The sequence below is a fragment of the Oncorhynchus gorbuscha genome, linkage group LG26 (genome assembly GCF_021184085.1).
Source record: "Oncorhynchus gorbuscha isolate QuinsamMale2020 ecotype Even-year linkage group LG26, OgorEven_v1.0, whole genome shotgun sequence".
In the NCBI taxonomy this organism is placed as follows: domain Eukaryota; kingdom Metazoa; phylum Chordata; class Actinopteri; order Salmoniformes; family Salmonidae; genus Oncorhynchus; species Oncorhynchus gorbuscha.
In genome coordinates this window covers 12,520,391-12,542,025 of record NC_060198.1, presented here as the reverse complement: position 1 = coordinate 12,542,025, position 21,635 = coordinate 12,520,391, and the positions used below count along the sequence as shown (strand labels likewise).

Sequence of the window (21,635 nt, the reverse complement as noted above, 5' to 3'; positions counted from 1 at the left end):
TCAGGGGGAGGAGTGTGAGGGTCCAAGGCAAAGCACCACCCATGAAACTTTCAGCAGATATTAGGTGTATTGGGAAGAGGGCTACATTTACATTACATTTACATTTACATTTAAGTCATTTAGCAGACGCTCTTATCCAGAGTGACTTACAAATTGGTGCATTCACCTTATGACATCCAGTGGAACAGTCACTTTACAATAGTGCATCTAAATCTTAAAGGGGGGTGAGAAGGATTACTTATCCTATCCTAGGTATTCCTTAAAGAGGTGGGGTTTCAGGTGTCTCCGGAAGGTGGTGATTGACTCCGCTGTCCTGGCGTCGTGAGGGAGTTTGTTCCACCATTGGGGGGCCAGAGCAGCGAACAGTTTTGACTGGGCTGAGCGGGAACTGTACTTCCTCAGTGGTAGGGAGGCGAGCAGGCCAGAGGTGGATGAACGCAGTGCCCTTGTTTGGGTGTAGGGCCTGATCAGAGCCTGGAGGTACTGAGGTGCCGTTCCCCTCACAGCTCCGTAGGCAAGCACCATGGTCTTGTAGCGGATGCGAGCTTCAACTGGAAGCCAGTGGAGAGAGCGGAGGAGCGGGGTGACGTGAGAGAACTTGGGAAGGTTGAACACCAGACGGGCTGCGGCGTTCTGGATGAGTTGTAGGTGTTTAATGGCACAGGCAGGGAGCCCAGCCAACAGCGAGTTGCAGTAATCCAGACGGGAGATGACAAGTGCCTGGATTAGGACCTGCGCCGCTTCCTGTGTGAGACAGGGTTGTACTCTGCGGATGTTGTAGAGCATGAACCTACAGGAACGGGCCACCGCCTTGATGTTAGTTGAGAACGACAGGGTGTTGTCCAGGATCACGCCAAGGTTCTTAGCGCTCTGGGAGGAGGACACAATGGAGTTGTCAACCGTGATGGCGAGATCATGGAACGGGCAGTCCTTCCCCGGGAGGAAGAGCAGCTCAGTCTTGCAGAGGTTCAGCTTGAGGTGGTGATCCGTCATCCACACTGATATGTCTGCCAAACATGCAGAGATGCGATTCGCCACCTGGTCATCAGAAGGGGGAAAGGAGAAGATTAATTGTGTGTAGTCTGCATAGCAATGATAGGAGAGACCATGTGAGGTTATGACAGAGCCAAGTGACTTGGTGTATAGCGAGAATAGGAGAGGGCCTAGAACAGAGCCCTGGGGGACACCAGTGGTGAGAGCGCGTGGTGAGGAGACAGATTCTCGCCACGCCACCTGGTAGGAGCGACCTGTCAGGTAGGACGCAATCCAAGCGTGGGCCGCGCCGGAGATGCCCAACTCGGAGAGGGTGGAGAGGAGGATCTGATGGTTCACAGTATCGAAGGCAGCCGATAGGTCTAGAAGGATGAGAGCAGAGGAGAGAGAGTTAGCTTTAGCGGTGCGGAGCGCCTCCGTGATACAGAGAAGAGCAGTCTCAGTTGAATGACTAGTCTTGAAACCTGATTGATTTGGATCAAGAAGGTCATTCAGAGAGAGATAGCGGGAGAGCTGGCCAAGGACGGCACTTTCAAGAGTTTTGGAGAGAAAAGAAAGAAGGGATACTGGTCTGTAGTTGTTGACATCGGAGGGATCGAGTGTAGGTTTTTTCAGAAGGGGTGCAACTCTCGCTCTCTTGAAGACGGAAGGGACGTAGCCAGCGGTCAGGGATGAGTTGATGAGCGAGGTGAGGTAAGGGAGAAGGTCTCCGGAAATGGTCTGGAGAAGAGAGGAGGGGATAGGGTCAAGTGAGCAGGTTGTTGGGCGGCCGGCCGTCACAAGACGCGAGATTTCAATTAGGACCCGAATAAAGCCATGTGCTTGTTGGGGGCTCAATTATTATTTGCTTTTGGAAAATGGCATATTAAAAAGGTTAGTTTACTATTATTGGAGGTCAAGTCCAAAACTACTTATGGGAGAGTTAGGAGAGAGTTAGGAGGGAGAGTTAGGAGGCCACAATGATGGGAGAGTTAGGAAGGAGTTAGGAGGGAGAGTTTGGAGGATATGGTGATGTGAGAGGTAGGATGCCACAGTGATGGGAGAGTTAGGGGGGAGTTAGGAGGGAGAGCTTGGAGGACATGGTGATGTGAGAGGTAGGAGGACATGGTGATGTGAGAGGTAGGAGGCCACAGTGATGGGAGAGTTAGGAAGGAGTTAGGAGGGAGAGTTTGGAGGATATGGTGATGTGAGAGGTAGGATGCCACAGTGATGGGAGAGTTAGGAAGGAGTTAGGAGGGAGAGTTTGGAGGATATGGTGATGTGAGAGGTAGGATGCCACAGTGATGGAAGAGTTAGGAAGGAGTTAGGAGGGAGAGTTTGGAGGATATGGTGATGTGAGAGGTAGGATGCCACAGTGATGGGAGAGTTAGGGGGGAGTTAGGAGGGAGAGCTTGGAGGACATGGTGATGTGAGAGGTAGGAGGACATGGTGATGTGAGAGGTAGGAGGCCAGAGTGATGGGAGAGTTAGGAGGCCACAGTGATGGGAGAGTTAGGAGGCCACAGTGATGGGAGTGTTAGGAGGCCACAGTGATGGGAGAGTTAGGAGGCCAGAGTGATGGGAGAGTTAGGAGGCCAGAGTGATGTGAGAGTTGGGAGGCCACAGTGGGACACAGTAGGATTCCACCATCATAGAGCCCTGGCCTTCACTATCTGACTGGCTCTGCTTTTCATAGCATGTCATTGAGCTAACTGAGCACTTGACTTCATCCACCCTCACCCACTCCATCCTCCACAGCACCACTTAGCATCACTATATATTCTGCACCACCAGTACAGATGATCACTGATTTGTTGCTGAGCATTTTCCAGCAGAGACGGAAATGCAAACATCTAGTGTATTCAAGATTTTAAAAGGCTTCTAAAGTTTGTAATTTCCATTTAAAATGCCAGACTTGATTTGCCCTAACGAAAAATGTATCAACCCCTACAAAAAAAAATCCATTAATTATAATCCACATTATAATGAACTTTTCCTGTTGCAGGATTATTTTCCTGCTGTAACAAACTGGCTCAAATTAAGATCCTACATCTGTACCTATCCACCTGGCTATAATGCACCCACAATGGATACCTGTAGAATCCACCTAGGTTTAACATCCCACTTAACACAACAATGCCAGGACTTTAGCATACAGACAGCTTTTAGATTAGCCACACTTACAATACCTTTTTGAATTAGCATATTAGAATTAGACTGAGGCACAGGCCATATCAATATCAGTAGAACCTCTTCATATTTCACTGAGGATATTGTTAAGCTCATGTTCAAATGAGATGAAAGTATACACCTGTGTGTTTACTATCTCTTCTGTATCTGTCTCAATCGTTCCCCCTGTCACTCTCCCTTCCCCCCACTCTGCCCTTTCCCTCCTCCCTCTCTCTCACCCTCCTCTACTCAGCCCACACTCCAGACAACTCGTTCATGGGCTTTGTCTCTGAGGAGCTGAACGACACCGAGAAGAGTAGCATCATGCAGAACAAGGTCAACAACATGGCTGTGGTTTACGGCAAGGAGGCCAGCATGTGGAAGGTAGGCAAAACACACTGCCGTGGACATTTCCTGTATTACCAAATCATGAGAGAGCAAACCACACACAAGTCAGAGTTATCATAAAGTCCATCTATAATTATATGAGCTTCACCACAGCCCTGTGACTCTCAGATCAATTCAGTGTCATAAATGAATTCTCTGAGAGTGCTTACATATTGGCAACTGAGATCCTTTATAGCAAAGACACACATAGCCAGACAGCATTGGCTATAAATTATCGTTCAGTTTGGTCTCCTAAACTAAGTTCTTATCTCGTTCTTGGTACCGCTTAGAACCAAAAACATTACTTCATCCAATGGCATATATCAAATACACCCCCTCCTGGACAAGCTTACAGAGAGACGTGACTGGCACACAGACATTGTGGAGCCACCTAACTGGTTCCCCATTAATCACCCCATCCCTTCACATGGTTTAGGAATAGTTACAGACACATTCACAGATAAGACTAACCCGACCTCTCCCCTCTCTGGGCCCAAGCAACTTTTACACATAAGCATGCTTATGAAAATTAATAAAACATCTTATTTATAAATGTTACCTAAAAAATTCTGATTCTGCCACGACAACACACACACACACACACACACACACACACACACACACACACACACACACACACACACACACACACACACACACACACACACACACACACACACACACACACACACACACACACACACACACACACACACACACACACACAATCCACTCACAGAGAGACACGGGTTGAAATAATATGTATAATTTCAAATACTTTAGCTGTACTTGATTTAGCTTGCCCGTATGAAATGGGATAGTCCCAAAAGTGCCCACCTCGCGCTCAAGGCCGGCTCAAGCAAACACTTAATGTACTTAAAAGATTTCCAACACTATTTCAGTCCAGGTCTGCGTGCAGAGAGATAATTATCCCACTGACATTAGTTATACGTAGTCGGGGTAAAGAGCCCGGGGGGGGGGGGAAATATTTTTCGATTTTTGTAGAGCCGTTCAAATTCCCTTCATGAATGAAGCATATCTGATCTTTAATCTAGAGATGCTTTATGTCATCCAGCTCGTACCCGGAATATCCCTGTGCTCTTCGAATGAGTACTTAGGCCGTTGGATTGATGTGGATTTGACGTTTCAAAACATATAGATGAGCTGGTTTAAGAAGCTAAGATTTCAAGTTGGCTTTTTCGATAGAAACAGATGGTGCCTTTCTCTAAGCAGTAGGAAGCAGATTGTTAAGTCAATATTTGTATCTGTTCTTGATCATGGTGATGTTATTTATCAACTATATTATTATTATTATTATTATTATTATTATTATATTACTCTTAAACCTTTGGATGCCGTCTACCATAGTGCCCTTCGGTTTGTTCCGGGCGACAGTTTCGATACTCATCACTGTATCCTGTGTGAAATGGTTGGCTGGACTTCGCCAAAGCCCCGTAGATCTCCACATGACTCCCTTCTTCTTTCCAAGGCTATACTTTATAAGCTTTCGTCTTATCTAACTTTGCTGTTGAGGTACAGCCACCTGAGTTGCCTAATCCGTTCACAGAATTGGTTAACTCTTGAGGTTCCTAGTGTCTCCACCGTGATAGATAAACCTGCTTTTAGTTTTAATGCACTGTATTGCTGGAACAACATTCTGAAAACGTTTCATCTTGATGGTCTGGTGCCGTTCGGGCAATTTAAGAGTATCGATTGGGGATTTATTTGTGGAGGAATGTAAATGTTTTTCTGTGATCTGTGATGTTTTATTTGTGCTTTGCGTGATTGAGTTTGAGCATTTTAACGTGTGAATACAGTATACAGCACATACAGTGGGGAGAACAAGTATTTGATACACTGACGATTTTGCAGGTTTCCCTACTTACAAAGCATGTCGAGGTCTGTCATTATTTTAAATCATAGGTACACTTTAACTGTGAGAGACGGAATCTAAAACAAAAATCCAGAAAATCACATTGTATGATTTTAAAGTAATTAATGAGCATTTTATCGCTGGGCAATACGGACTTTCAGCTCCCTCCATTTTATTGCTCCCTAGTGGCTGCCCCACCCCTGCCCAGTCATGTGAAGTCCATAGATTAGGTACTAATGAATTCATTTCAATTGACCGATTTCCTTATATGAACCTTAACTCAGTAAAGTCGACGCAATTAACTATTTTCTACATTGTAGGATAATAGTGAAGACATCAAAACTATGAAATAACCCACACGGAATCATGTAGTAACCAAAAAAACAAATCAAAATATATTTTAGATTTTAGATTCTTCAAAGTAGCCACCATTTGCCTTGATGACAGCTTTGCACACGCATTCTCTCAACCAGCTTCATGAGATAGTCACCTGGAATGCATTTCAATTAACAGGTGTGCCTTGTTAAAGGTTAATGGAGACTCACAGTGTGAATCAGTTATGTTGTGACAAGGTAGGGGTGGTATACAGAAGATAGTCCATATTATGGCAAGAACATCTCAAATAAGCCAAGAGAAACGACAGTCAATCATTACTTGTAAGACATGAAGGTTAGTCAATGCGGAAAATGTGAACATTTCTTCAAGTGCAGTTGCAAAAACCATCAAGCGCTATGATGAAACTGGCTCTCATGAGGACCGCCACAGGAAAGGAAGACCCAGAGTTACCAGCCTCAGAAATTGCAGCCCAAATATATACATATATTTGTGTGTGTGTGTGTGTGTGTGTGTGTGTGTGTGTGTGTGTGTGTGTGTGTGTGTGTGTGTGTGTGTGTGTGTGTGTGTGTGTGTGTGTGTGTGTGTGTGTGTGTGTGTGTGTGTGTGTGTGTGTGTGTGCGTGCGTGCGTGTGTATTATATTGAACAAACGTATAAATGCAACATGCAACAATTTCAACGAGTTACAATTTCAACGAGTTACAATTCATATCAGGAAATCAGTCAATTGAAATATATACATACAGAGCATTTGGAAAGTATTCAGACGTCTTGACTTTTCCCACATTATGTTACGTTACAGCCTTATTCTAAAATGGATGAAATCGTTTTTTCCCCTCGTCAATCTACACACAATACCCCATAATGACAAAGCAAAAACAGGTTTTTAGACAGACCGTCCAATAGATACACGGAGACTCACAGACAGACTCAATATGGATGAGAAGCAGTACCCTGTTAAATCAGCTCATTTCCATTTCCTACGGTCAAGAACAAAGAGGTAAAATCAATATAAACTACTTGAGGGGCTACAATCGTATTCACATCCTCATCCACACTAAGTTACCACACCCCTCCTAAACACTCACACACTTCTCACTCCCCCGGTATACACTACAGAGATGTTAAAAAAAAGAATCATAATAACAGCGCAGGGCTGTTAACTGCATAACAGACCAAACGATCGACATGCCATGTATCTACTATCTATAGAAGATATTACATTTGGCACACAGCCGCACGTGGATGCATTTAACGGAGTCCCACAGCCTTCATTTGCAGCCAAATTCCCTTTCAAAAGCAGCCTGGTTGCTCACAGTGCATATTCGATGAGGGAGAGACTCGAACTGGTTTCCGTTTAAAGACCTGGTTTAGCTGTAGCTTTGTTCCCCCTCCGCCTCTGTTGGCGTGCGGCAATTCCCGCGGATTTTCATTCAATGGTTTAGTCCTGCATCTCAAGGCGAGACGGAAGATATTTTAGAAACGGCGTGCGAACGTCGAGCAATTGCCGCTTTACAGGAACAGAAGGGGGGGAAATGCAATACATGACAGATGGAGTTGAATATTTGTTTGTTCTTTCTCTTGTCTTTCCCCTCCTCGATTCCCTGTCCCCTTCCGCGTTCTTCTCCCCTCTCTTCTACGACACTTCTCTTCTCTCCTGTCCCCTCCTCTCTTCCTCCCGTGCGTCTCTCCATTGCATCTTGGCGGATGATATACTCTGCTGCAGCTCCAGGTAAGACTCTTCTCAGTCGAAACACACCGGCCCTGTTCCCTCTCTCTTAAACCTCGGCTCATACATTCAGTTCACCGTTTCCTCCATAATCACACTCTCTACGAACACCCAATACAGACTCCTGGGGTTGTCAGTTTGACCTCGCATACAGCTGCTATCACAATGCCTTCCTTTGCCTTTTCTTTTATGCACGTTTTGTGTAGAGATAATGGTGAATTGACAAGACACGAGTGGTTTGAACAGTCCACCGCTAATCTTAGCACGCAGCTGTCTGCGATGTGAGATATATATATATATATATATATATATATATATATATATATATATATATATATATATATATATATATATATATATATATATATATATGAATTATTGGACTGGGTAGCTGTGTGGTGCCACAGATGTCTTTCTGAATACTGGGCAGGCGACTAGGACATCTGGTCCAATCAAAAATACTGGAGCGGATCCAGACTTCACGTGCCCATTTTATGAAGTAGTGGTTCTATCTTTCTCAACGCTCTCGAAACAGTTGTTTTTTGGGGGGTTAACTTCTGCTGTCTCTCTTTCTGCCGCCTGGCAATTTGTCGAACAAATCGATAGTTCTTGCTTGCGCTATGTGGTATTGGGCTTAGTCGTATCATGGAGACATGAGTAGAGGAGAGGTGTGTGTTGGGTTTTAAGGGATAGTGCTAGTATTGATTTCTGAAATGTTAACCTTGTGAGTCGAGCCTGTAAGGCAGGCCAAAGCTGTAAACAATATTGTGATGACTCCATCTCGTATTCCAATGGCCATAGGGGGTTTCTTGTGCTTTTTGCCTGGGATATCGCTCCTTGTCTTGGCAACCAGCCTCCTCAAAAATTGAAATTGTGAGTATGGAGAGGGGAAGATAGAGTTTTGCAGAGGCCTGCAGGTGCTTTGTGTTTTTGGAGCCAGTATGTTCATGCCCCCCCCCGAATTAGTGGAAGGGTATCAAGCACATGTTTTCCACATGTTTGATGCCATTCCATTCGCCCACTTTGCAGCCATTATTATGAGCCGTCCTCCCCTCAGCAGCCTCCTCTGCTGTATGTTCACCCTGAAGAAGGCACAGTGATGCCGAAACGTTGGTTCACCAAATACATTACTGGGAGCTTGTATATAGAGTGCACAATTATCTTTATTCATTTTTGTAGCCTACTCGCCGTTTAGTCAGAACCTCCACCGACCTTTTTGGGGTGTTTTTTTGGGCCGCCTTTAGTTATTATGCTCCCGGCTTCTGGAATTGCCTGCCAGAGAACCCGAGGGAGGCCCAAACTGTGGACGTAATTTAAGAGACCTCTTAAAACGCCTCTTTTTAGCTTTGCTTTTCCTTAAGGGGGGGGGTTTAGTTGTTTAGTTCTTGTCATTATTTTGTTTTGTATCTTACGTTTGTTGTGTAGTAAATATTTCAGCTTTCATTTTCATCGTTTTTTATTCGTCTGTGAAATACGTTGCGTTGCGTTGCGTTCCATGTCTGAAATGTGCCGTACAAATGAAGCTTGATTTGGTCACTTTTTTTTTGGGGGGGGCAGCTCGTTATTACACTACCTCCAGCACAGACACACACTCTTCCTCACACACAACCGAGAGCCCTCTTCCTCTTCTCTCGTTCTCTCTCGTTCTCTCTTTGCAGTCCCCCCAACAGGCCGTTTCCTGGCAAGACGTCCAGTTCACTTGAGTTGAAACCCAGTCAAACAAGCTCAAACCCACCACACATAGTTCAGGTTGACTTCTATTGTATGAATAAAACTTTCATCTTCCCCGTTTTCCCCGCCGTTTTTCACACTCTCGTAACCCAACCTTGATCTATATGAACTGATTCCTGAGAATAGAATCCATGTTAGATAATTAGCATTACTAATGTGGCACGGGACTGGCCCAGTCAAGCCAGGTCAAGGATTAGCTAGCCTGGGCTAAACCTGGGTTACATCCGTGTGTGAGCGTCTGGGTGTGTGTGGTTCTCTCTCTGTTTCGTTGGCTCTAATTCATAGTGTCTGGTGCACTCAGAGCGTTGGCTAATCTCCTAATTGGCTGGGAAAATCCTCATAGGAAACCATCTATCGCAGCAGCCAACCAATTACAGCACAGCCTACAGGGCGAGCACACAACAGAACAGGGATACAGTAAGCTTCTTATAACATCCAGGAAGCAGGAAGTCAATAAGGAGACCTGGGCTGTGGTTGATTCACATTGAGGGGGTTGGGGGTTGTTTTGTTTTTCAGACGTGGAGGCTAGCTATGAAAGGGTGCCCATGCTTAAACACACACAGGTGAAGTGCATGGACACACACACACACACACACTCTCACCCATCTCTCACCTCAAAATGCATCCCCTTTTATTGTCAACATCTTTGCACTTCTCTCACCCACACGAAAAACACAAAGCCTCCATATCCACTTAAGATGCGCAATTGGGTTTAAAGGTTGTGCCTCTCAGAAGAAAGATGTACTGTTGCTTCGGCACCTGAATGCACTGTATAGATTCAGCCAGAAAGCACATCTGTTATTGTGTGTAGATGTGGTTTGCTTGTATGCCACAATAGGTATGTGTACTCCCTATTTATAATCTATTCATTTCAATGTATGGGCATAATGTATTCATTTCAATGTATGGGCATAATATATTCATTTCAATGTATGGGCATAATCTATTAATTTCAATGTACGGGCATAATCTATTCCTTTCAATGTATGGGCATAATCTATTCCTTTCAATGTATGGGCATAATCTATTAATTTCGATGTACAGGCATAATCTATTAATTTCAATGTACAGGCACAATCTATTCATTTCAATGTACGGGCATGATCTATTCATTTCAATGTATGGGCATAATCTATTCATTTCTATGTATGGGCATAATCTATTCATTTCTATGTATGGGCATACTCAATTCATTTCAATGTATGGGCATAATCTATTCATTTCAATGTATGGGCATAATCAATTAATTTCAATGTATGTGCATAATCTATTCATTTCAATGTATGGGCATAATCTATTCATTTCAATGTATGGGCATAATCTATTCATTTCAATGTATGGGCATAATCTATTCATTTCAATGTATGGGCATAATCTATTCATTTCAATGTACAGGCACAATCTATTCATTTCAATGTACAGGCACAATCTATTCATTTCAATGTACAGGCACAATCTATTCATTTCAATGTACAGGCACAATCTATTCATTTCAATGTACAGGCACAATTTATTCATTTCAATGTACAGGCACAATCTATTCATTTCAATGTATGGGCATAATCTATTCATTTCAATGTATGGGCATAATCTATTCATTTCAATGTACAGGCACAATCTATTCATTTCAATGTACAGGCACAATCTATTCATTTCAATGTACAGGCACAATCTATTCATTTCAATGTACAGGCACAATCTATTCATTTCAATGTACAGGCACAATCTATTCATTTCAATGTATGGGCAGGCTTGCTGTTTTCCAGTCTTTACTCCTACAGCCCCATTACTGCATGATGGAACGTAGAGGGACTACGAAGACACACACATTCATACTATTATTATTATTTATTTTGTATTATTGGTTGTATATTGTTGTATATGAAATGCGTGTGTCTGTCCTTGTCCATCAGTGTATCAGTGTTTTGTTACTTGTCATGTTTTGTGTTTTTGTGGACACCAGGAAAAGTAGCTGATGCTTCAGCAAAAGCCAGTGGGCGTCCGAATAAACCACTGAATGAACCAATCAGATAGGTAGAGACGTGTGAGAGCGCCACAGATAGGTCAGGGAGAGGGATGTCATAGCAGCCAGTAAGGAGATGAGTGGAACCGGCTGTCACAGGCTGGCTAATGCTGTGCTCTGCTGCTGCCCCCTGGGTGCCTGGGGTGGTACTGGCAGTCTGCCAGTATTTTTTCTCTTCGTCCTTACATGGACCCCTCGCTCCTCGCTCTCTGGCACCGGGAAGAGACGCTCGGGGTCAAATGTGTGTGATAAGATAGAGAGGGATTGAGAGAAAGGGTGTGTGTGTGTGTGCACACGTGTGCAGGAAACCATGCCAGATCCCTAGCACTTCCCCTCATTCATATTGACGGCCCACGGCAGTGCGGCACTGTGTGTCTCTTTGGGTTTTCTAAAGGGGTCTGTCACATTAAATGCCCTGCGCTCACTAACAGGCAATGGCTCTGCCTCTCTCTGTGTGAAGATGCTAACGTTCACACAGCACACACACACACACACACACACACACACACACACTAACACAGACACTAACACACACACACTCGCTCAGGGAATTCACAACCACTCATACACACACACTTAAACAGTCATAGTGCATTATCACGCGTACACACACACTAACACAGACACTAACACACACACTCATTCCCATTTATATGTACACTCATAAACAACCACACACACAGCCATTAACGCATCACCTTTAATCACATCATTCTCTCTGTCTCTCCTTCCCTCTCCATCTCTCTCTACCTCCTTCCCCCTCATCTCCCTCCTTCCTTCCCTCTCATCTCCCTCCTTCCTTCCCTCTCCATCTCTCCCTCCCTCCTTCCCTCTCATCTCCCTCCTTCCTCTCCAGCTCTCCCCTCCCTCCTTCCCTCTCCATCTCTCCCTCCTTACCTCTCATCTCCCTCCTTCCCTCTCATCTCCCTCCTTCCCTCTCCAGCTCTCCACTCCCTCCTTCCCTCTCCATCTCTCCCTCTCTCCTTACCCCTCATCTCCCTCCTTCCCTCTCATCTCCCTCCTTCCCTCTCCATCTCTCCCTCCCTCCTTACCTCTCATCTCACTCCTTCCTTCCCTCTCCATCTCTCCCTCCCTCCTTACCTCTCATCTCACTCCTTCCTTCCCTCTCCATCTCTCTCTCCTTCCTTCCCTCTCCATCTCTCTCTCCTTCCTTCCCTCTCCATCTCTCACTCCTTCCTTCCCTCTCCATCCCTCACTCCTTCCTCTGCTCTCCATCTCTACCTCCCTCATTCTCTCTCCATCTCTCCTTCCCTCTCTGTCTCTCGCTCCCTCTGTCCCTGCCCCTCTCCCATCCGCACGTGCTCCTCCACTTTCTCCCTCAAACTCAAACCTCTCACTCTCTCCCTTTCCTTTCTCACCCACTCATGACCGTCCCACTTCCTCTCCTCGCTCACCAACTCCCCATTCACTTTCTTACATTCTCTCTCTCTCTCTCTCTCTCTTCCGTCCTCCTTGTCTATCAGCAGGGTAAGGAGGGTTTCCTCCAGATCCTCCACAGGTACATGGAGGTCCACGGGACGGTGTACTACGAGACCCAGCGCCCCCCCGAGGTGCCTGCCTACGTCAAGAACCACGGCCTGCTGCCCCAGCACGAGCTGCAGACGCTGCTCCGCAAGGCCAAGGTACTGGAACACACACACACACACAAGACGATACACAAGATCCCCGGGACCACCCATACGTAGAATGTATGCACACATGACTGTAAGTCGCTTTGGATAAAAGCGTCTGCTAAATGGCATATATTATTATTATTACAAGAGGTAACACACTACAGATGTGGGATCTTAATTGGATAACCCTGTTGCAGGATAACTTTCCTGCAATGCAGGAAATTTTAAGTGTATTCGAGGTTTAAAAAGGCTTCTTTAGTTTGTAATTTTGTAACTCAGACTTGATTTTCAGTTACGGGGAATGTATCAACCCATACATACAATGTCCATTCATTATAATCCTCATAATAAATCATATTTCCTGTTGCTGCAGGATTATTTTCTTGCTGTAGCAAACTGGCTCAAATTAAGATCCTAGATCTGTACGTGCGCAAACACATTCAGGCACCATGCATGCACACATAATACGCACACACAACACACACACGCACACACTCGTTCCACACACACTACTGTTGCACCAGCACTAACTACAACAGCAGCCACGCAAGGCCAACACACTCCCTCCTTCCTTTAACTTCCAGTCCCTGGTATATCTGTAAATGGCAGCATTTTCAATTGACAAGCATTAATAAAATAACTGATGGTCATCCTAACTGGTATCATCTTCGTCTCCTCCACCAGCTCTTCATTGGGTTTGGTTTCCCCTATGAAGGGCCCGCCCCCCTGGAGGCCATAGCCAATGGGTGCATCTACCTTCAGCCCAAGTTCCACCCACCCCACAGCTCGCTCAACCACGAGTTCTTCAGAGGCAAGCCAACGTCTCGAGAGGTGAGCTCCCATTGGTCAACACCGTATCTAGTACTGTACCACTCTTCAGTTGAAAATTAACTACCAACATTCCCGATTGTACACCAAATGTGCCACTTATACATCACAGAATATTGCTTTTAACTGGAATATTCTACTAATTCTTTACTCCACCCCTCTCAGGTGTCGTCCCAGCACCCCTACGCAGAGCAGTACATCGGGCGGCCCCACGTCATGACAGTAGACTACAACAACTCCCAGGAGTTTGACTCTGCCATCAGAGAGATCATGAGGACCAAGGTACAGTTATTTCATGTATTTCTTGACTCATTGGTTTCTTTGGCAGTGACCAAACACACTATGTTCCACCATATAACGAGTCTGACGAGCCCGGCGCGAACAATATATTGCTTTCTCGGGAACAGGCCCAGATCCCTGTGATTTGTGTGAAGACGAGGGGGAGAAATAGGGGTCAAAGGGCGGGCTGCATTCGGAGAATTCGTAGGCGATCGAATTAACCCCACTTCCTTCCATTCTGCTAGAAAACGTGCAATCTTTGGAGAATAAAATCGATGACCTACGCGCAAGATAAACTACCAACGGGACATTCAAAACTCTAATATCTTATGCTTCACGAAGTCGTGGCTGAATGATGACACTATCGACATACCGCTGGCTGGTTACACTCTGTAACGGCAGGATAGTACATCGGCGTCTGGTAAGACAAGGAGCAGCGGACTATGTATTTTTGTAAATAACAGCTAGCGCATGAGCTATTGCTCGCCTGAGGGAGAGTATCTCATGATAAGCTGTAGACCACACTATCTACCGAAAGAGTTTTCATCTGTATTTTTCATAGCTGTTTACATACCACCACAGTCAGAGGCTGGTACTGAAACAGCATTGATTGAGCTGTATTCCGCCATAAGCAAACAAGAAAACACTCACCCAGAGGCGGCACTCCTAGTAGCCGGGGACTTTAATGCAGGGAATCCACTTTACCAAATTTCTATCAGCATGTCACATGTGCAACCAGAGGGAGAAAAAAAACTCTGCACCACATTTACTCCACACAAAGGGACGCATACAAAGCTCTCCCTCGCACTCCATTTGGCAAATCTGACCATATTCTATCCTCCTGATTCCTGCTTACAAGCAACAAATTATAGCAGTGACTTAATCAATAAAAAAAATGGTCAGATGAAGCAGATGCTATGCTACAGGACTGTTTTGCTAGCACAGACTGGAATATGTTCCGGGATTCCTCTGATGGCATTGAAGAGTACACCACATCAGTCAATAAGTGCGACGATGACGTCGTCCCCACAGTGACCGTACGTATTGTACATATCCCAACCAGAAGCCATGGATTACAGGCAATATCCGCACTGAGCTAAAGGCTAGAGCTGTGACTTTCAAGGAGTGGGACTCTAACCCGGAAGCTTATAACAAATTCCGCTATGCCCACCAACGAAACATCAAACAGACAAAGCATCAACACAGGACTAAGATCGAATCGTACTACACCGGCTCTGATGCTCGTCGGATGTGACAGGGCTTGCAAACCATTACACACTTCAAATTGAAGCAAAGCCGAGAGCTGCCCAATGACACGAGCCTACCAGACGAGCTCAACTACTTCTATGCTCGCTTCAAGGCAAATAACACTGAGACATGCATGAGAGCACCAGCTGTTCTGGAACTGTGTGATCACGCTCTCTGCAGCCGATGTGACTAAGACCTTTAAACAGGTCAGCATTCACAAGATCACAGGACCAGACGGATTACCAGAATGTGTACTGCAAGCATGTGCTGACCAACTGGCAAGTATCTTCACTGACATTTTTAACCTCTTAACCTACCAACACGTTTTAAGCAGACCACCCTAGTACCTGTGCCCAAGAACACTAAGGTAACCTGCCTAAATGACTACCAACCCGTAGAACTCACGTCTGTAGTCATGAAATGCTTTGAAAGGCTGATCATGGCTCACATCAACGCCATTATCCCAGAAACCCTAGACCCACTCCAATTTGCATACCACCCCAATAGATCCACAGATTATGCAATCTCTATTGCACTCCACACTTTTCCCACCTGGACAAAAGGAAAACCTATATGAGAATGCTGTTCATTGACTACAGCTCAGCGTTCAACTCCATAGTGCCCTCCAAACGCATCACTAAGCTAAGGACCCTGGGACTAAACAGGACCCTGGGACAACACCTCCCTGCAACTGGAACCTGGACTTCCTGACAGGCTGCCCCCAGGTGGTAAGGGTAGGTAACAACACATCCGCCACGCTGATCCTGAACACAGGGGCCCCTCAGGGGTGCGTGCTCAGCCTCATCTTGTACTCCCTGTTCACTCATGACTGCACGTCCAGGCACAACTCTAACACCATCATTATGTTTGCCGATGACACAACAGTGGCCTGATCACTGACAACGACGAGACAGCCTATAGGGAGGAGGTCAGAGACCTGGCCGTGTGGTGCCAGGACAACAACCTCTCCCTCAACGGGATCAAGACAAAGGAGATAATTGTGTACTACAGGAAAAAGACACCACCATTCTTATCGACAGGGCTGTAGTGGAGCAGGTTGAGAGTTTCAAGTCTCTTGGTGTCCACATCACCAACAAACTAACATGGTCCAAGCACACCATGACAGTCTTGAAGAGGGCACAACTAAATATATTCCCCCTCAGGACACTAAAAAGATTTGGCATGGGTCCTCAGATCCTCAAAAGGTTCTACAGCTGCACCATTGAGAGCATCCTGACGGATTGCATCACTGCCTGGTATGGCAACTGGGCCGTTCGCACTACATAGGGTAGAGCGAACGGTTCCAGGACATCACTGGGGCCCAGCGTCCTGCCATCCAGGACCTCTATACTAGAGGAAGGCCCTAAGAATTGTCAAAGACTCCAGGCACCCTAGTCAAGGACTGTTCTCTCCACTACAGCACGGCAAGCCGCTCCGGAGCGGCAAGCGGTACCGGAGCGGAAGCGGTACCGGAGTGCCAAGTCCATGTCCAAAAGGCTTCTAAACAGCTTCTACCCCCAAGCCATAAGACTCCTGAACACCTAATCAAATGGCTACCCGGCCTATTTGCATTGCCCCCCCTCCCCCCCCCCACCCCTCCTTTACACCGCTCCTACTCTATGTTGTTATCATCTATACATAGTCACTTTAATAACCCTACCTACATATACATATTACCTCAACTAACTGGTCCCCCCCCTCCTTTACACCGCTCCTACTCTATGTTGTTATCATCTATACATAGTCACTTTAATAACCCTACCTACATATACATATTACCTCAACTAACTTTAATAACCCTACCTACATATACATATTACCTCAACTAACTGGTGCCCCCCCCTCCTTTACACCGCTCCTACTCTATCATCTATGCCCCCCCCTCCTTTACACCGCTCCTACTCTATGTTGTTATCATCTATACATAGTCACTTTAATAACCCTACCTACATATACATATTACCTCAACTAACTGGTGCCCCCCCTCCTTTACACCGCTCCTACTCTATGTTGTTATCATCTATGTTGTTATCATCTATACATAGTCACTTTAATAACCCTACCTACATATACATATTACCTCAACTAACTGGTCCCCCCTCCCCCCTCCTTTACACCGCTCCTACTCTATGTTGTTATCATCTATACATAGTCACTTTAATAACCCTACCTACATATACATATTACCTCAACTAACTGGTGTCACCCCCCCTCCTTTACACCGCTCCTACTCTATGTTGTTATCATCTATACATAGTCACTTTAATAACCCTACCTACATATACATATTACCTCAACTAACTGGTGCCCCCCCCTCCTTTACACCGCTCCTACTCTATGTTGTTATCATCTATACATAGTCACTTTAATAACCCTACCTACATATACATATTACCTCAACTAACTGGTACACCGCTCCTACCCCCCCTCCTTTACACCGCTCCTACTCTATGTTGTTATCATCTATACATAGTCACTTTAATAACCCTACCTACATATACATATTACCTCAACTAACTGGTGTCACTTTAATAACCCCCCCCCCTCCTTTACACCGCTCCTACTCTATGTTGTTATCATCTATACATAGTCACTTTAATAACCCTACCTACATATACATATTACCTCAACTAACTGGTCCCCCCCCCCTCCTTTACACCGCTCCTACTCTATGTTGTTATCATCTATACATAGTCACTTTAATAACCCTACCTACATATACATATTACCTCAACTAACTGGTAACCCTACCTACATATACCCCCCTCCTTTACACCGCTCCTACTCTATGTTGTTATCATCTATACATAGTCACTTTAATAACCCTACCTACATATACATATTACCTCAACTAACTGGTGCCCCCGCATATTGATCCTGTACCGGTACCCCCCTGTTTATAGTCTCGGTATTGTTATTTTTGGCTCTTTAGTTTCTTGTTACTTTTATTTCTTATTCTTATCTGTATTTTTTAAACTGTATTCTTGGTTAGGGGCTCGTAAGTAAGCATTGCATGTGCACATAAAAATTTGATTTGATTTTGATTTGATACTGATCGGGAGACACTGCTTTTTTAAATGACGTTTCAGCTCGCTCCATCCAGGAAATACTGTGCACTTGAAATGCACCTCCGAAAGCTCCAAATGGACAAGAACTATCTGCAACGATTTAACCTAGTACAGTGGTGTATGCTATGCTAGCATTGGGAAACGGTGTGTCCACAGCCAAGGAGTAATTAGCAGTAAATGTGGACTAATGGGAACTTGTGTGATTTTGTGTGTATTTGTGTGTGTGTGTGTCTGTGTGTCTCTAAATGTGTGTGTGTTCTCCCCTCTCCACTCTCCTGCTGTCTGCTGTGTCTTGTCAGACGTGCCGTAGCTCAGTGCCCTGCCGCTTACTGTCTGTCTGTCTGTCTGTCTGTCTGTCTGTCTGTCTGTCTGTCTGTCTGTCTGTCTGTCTGTCTGTCTGTCTGTCTGTCTGTCTGTCTGTCTGTCTGTCTGTCTGTCTGTCTGTCTGTCTGTCTGTCTGTCTGTCTGTCTGTCTGTCTGTCTGTCTGTCTGTCTGTCTGTCTGTCTGTCTGTCTGTCTGTCTGTCTGTCTGTCTGTCTGTCTGTCTGTCTGTCACTCACTCTGTCACTCACTCTGTCACTCACTCTGTCACTCACTCTGTCACTCACTCACTCACTCACTCACTCACTCACTCACTCACTCACTCACTCACTCACTCACTCACTCACTCACTCACTCCAGTGATAGATGGCTGATAGGCCACTTCACCCCTTTCTGGAGACTGCACACTCCCCTTGTTTGTCTGTGGGCTGGCTCTCTGTCCAGGGCGGCTCCACATGCTCAGCCATGCAGACCAAGCAATTTCTTCTGGCTGACACTTCTTCATGTTCACATAAATCCCTATCCATTTCTCTTTCTATGTCTCTCTCTTGCTCGGTCTCTCTGTGTTACCCCTTTCTCATTCTGTCCATTCCACCGACCTGTTGTTTTCATATTTATCCCTCTTTAATAAATGGGAGGCAGTGAGGGAGGAAGGGAGGGAAGGAGGGAGGGAGGTGGAGACTGTGCCTCGCTCTGCTTTATGGTTTGATCAGATTTGTGATGTGTAACTTTTTTTCATAAATCCTCTCTACACGTTTGCTTTTCTTTATTTGAAATTGGAAAAGTCAGATTCCACATGCAGTGAAACATGTTGTATTAAAACATGATTTACTGAGTGATGCATCGTTTACAAGTGAGATTTGGAACATTAGATACGTGATCTACTGTTGAAACTGGACGGAATACATTATGAACATGTGGTCTGTACTTTCAGGCTCCACGTCTTCCTAATGGAAAAGTTGAACATAACTATTTGTGCTTAATCAAAAAATGTATTTCCTTGAAATATTCCGACATATTATCAGAGACACTTGGTTCCAAAGGGACATCCAGTTAAGTAATACTGTATTCAGTCGCTCGTAGAAGAAAACACACAATCCTGGTATTATAATAATAATCATTTTTATTTTATTGAACCTTTATTTAACTAGGCAAACCAGTTAAGAACAAATTCTTAATGACATTGCCGGCCTACCGAAAGGAAAAAGGCCTCCTGCGGGGACGGAGGCTGGGATTAAACATTCAAAATAAAGAAAAGGGCAAAACAAACACGACATGAAGAGAGATTTAAGAAAACATAGCAAGGCAGCAACACTTGACCACACAGCATGGTGGCAACACAACATAACAACAACATGGTAGCAACACAACATGGTAGCAGCACAACATGGTAGCAGCACAAAACATGGTACAAACATTATTGGGCACAGACAACAGCACAAAGGGCAAGAAGGTAGAGACAACAATACATCACACAAAGCAGCCACAACTGTCAGTAAGAGTGTCCAAGAGATTGAGATAAAAGTGTCCAGTTTGAGTGTTTGTTGCAGCTCGTTCCAGTCGCTAGCTGCAGTGAACTGAAAAGAGGAGCGACCCAGGGATGTGTGTGCTTTGGGACCTTTAACAGAATGTGACTGGCAGAACAGGTGTTGTATGTGGAGTATGAGGGCTGCAGTAGATATCTCAGATAGGGGGGAGTGAGGCCTATGAGGGTTTTATAAATAAGCATCAACCAGTGGGTCTTGTGACTGGTATACAGAGATGACCAGCTTACAGAATAGTATAATAGAGTGCAGTGATGTGTCCTATAAGGAGCATTGGTGGCAAATCTGATGGCTTAATGGTAAAGAACATCTAGCTGCTCGAGAGCACCCTTACCTGCTGATCTATAAATTATGTCTCTGTAATCTAGCATGGGAAGGATGGTCATCTGAATCAGGGTTAGTTTGGCAGCTGGGGTGAAAGAGGAGAGATTTCAATAGAGGAAACCAAGCCTAGATGTAACTTGAGCTGAGAGAAGGACAGTGTACCGTCTAGCCATACTCCCAAGTACTTGTAGAGGTGACTACCTCAAGCTTTAAACCCTCAGAGGTAGTAATCACACCTGTGGGGAGAGGGGCATTCTTCTTACCAAACCACGTGACCTTTGTTTTGGAGGTGTTCAGAACAAAGTTAAGGGTAGAGAAAGCTTGTTGCACACTAAGAAAGCTTTGTTGTTGAGCATTTAACACAAAACCTGGGGAGCGGCCAGCTGAGTATAAGACTGTATCATCTGCAAATAAATGGATGAGAGAGCTTCCTACTGCCTGAGCTATGTTGTTGATGTAAATTGAGAAGAGCGTGGGGCCTAGGATCGAGCCTTGGTGTACTCCCTTGATGACAGGCAGTGGCTGAGACAGCAGATGTTCTGACTTTATACACTGCACTCTTTGAGAGAGATAGTTGCAAACCAGGCCAAAGACTCCTCAGAGACAGCAATACTCCTTAGCCGGCCCACAAGAATGGAATGGTCTACCTGTATCCAAAGCTTTGGCCAAGTCAATAAAACTAGCTACATTTTTTATTTTATTTATCTTTATTTAACCAGGCAAGTCAGTTAAGAACACATTCTCATTTTCAATGACAGCCTGGGAACAGCGGGTTAACTGCCTGTTCAGGGGCAGAACGACAGATGTGTACCTTGTCAGCTCAGGGGTTTAAACTCACAACCTTCTGGTTACTAGTCCAACGCTCTAACCACTAGGCTACGCTGCCACTTCAACCAACTGAGCAGTCAACTGGGTAGAATTGGCTATTTATTGCAATTAGGATGAACGATGGGGAAATGGGCAAAACAATATTGAAATTTGGAAAATATGGTCATTTAGTGGTGTTATGTTGATTGCCTAGCAACACATTCTGTGGAAATGTTCTGATCTGTGGGAATCTGGGTGTGTGGGTGTGTGGGTGTGTGTCTTTGCAGGTCGAGCCATACCTACCCTATGAGTACACCTGCGAGGGAATGCTGGAGAGGGTACACGCCTACATACAGCATCAGGTA

The 21,635-nt window shown here is 45.1% G+C and overlaps 1 pseudogene; it reads left to right on the top strand.

Moving 5' to 3' along the window:
• The window catches only part of LOC124016382, a 224,518-nt pseudogene that overhangs the window by 197,426 nt on the left and 5,457 nt on the right, over window positions 1-21,635 (top strand).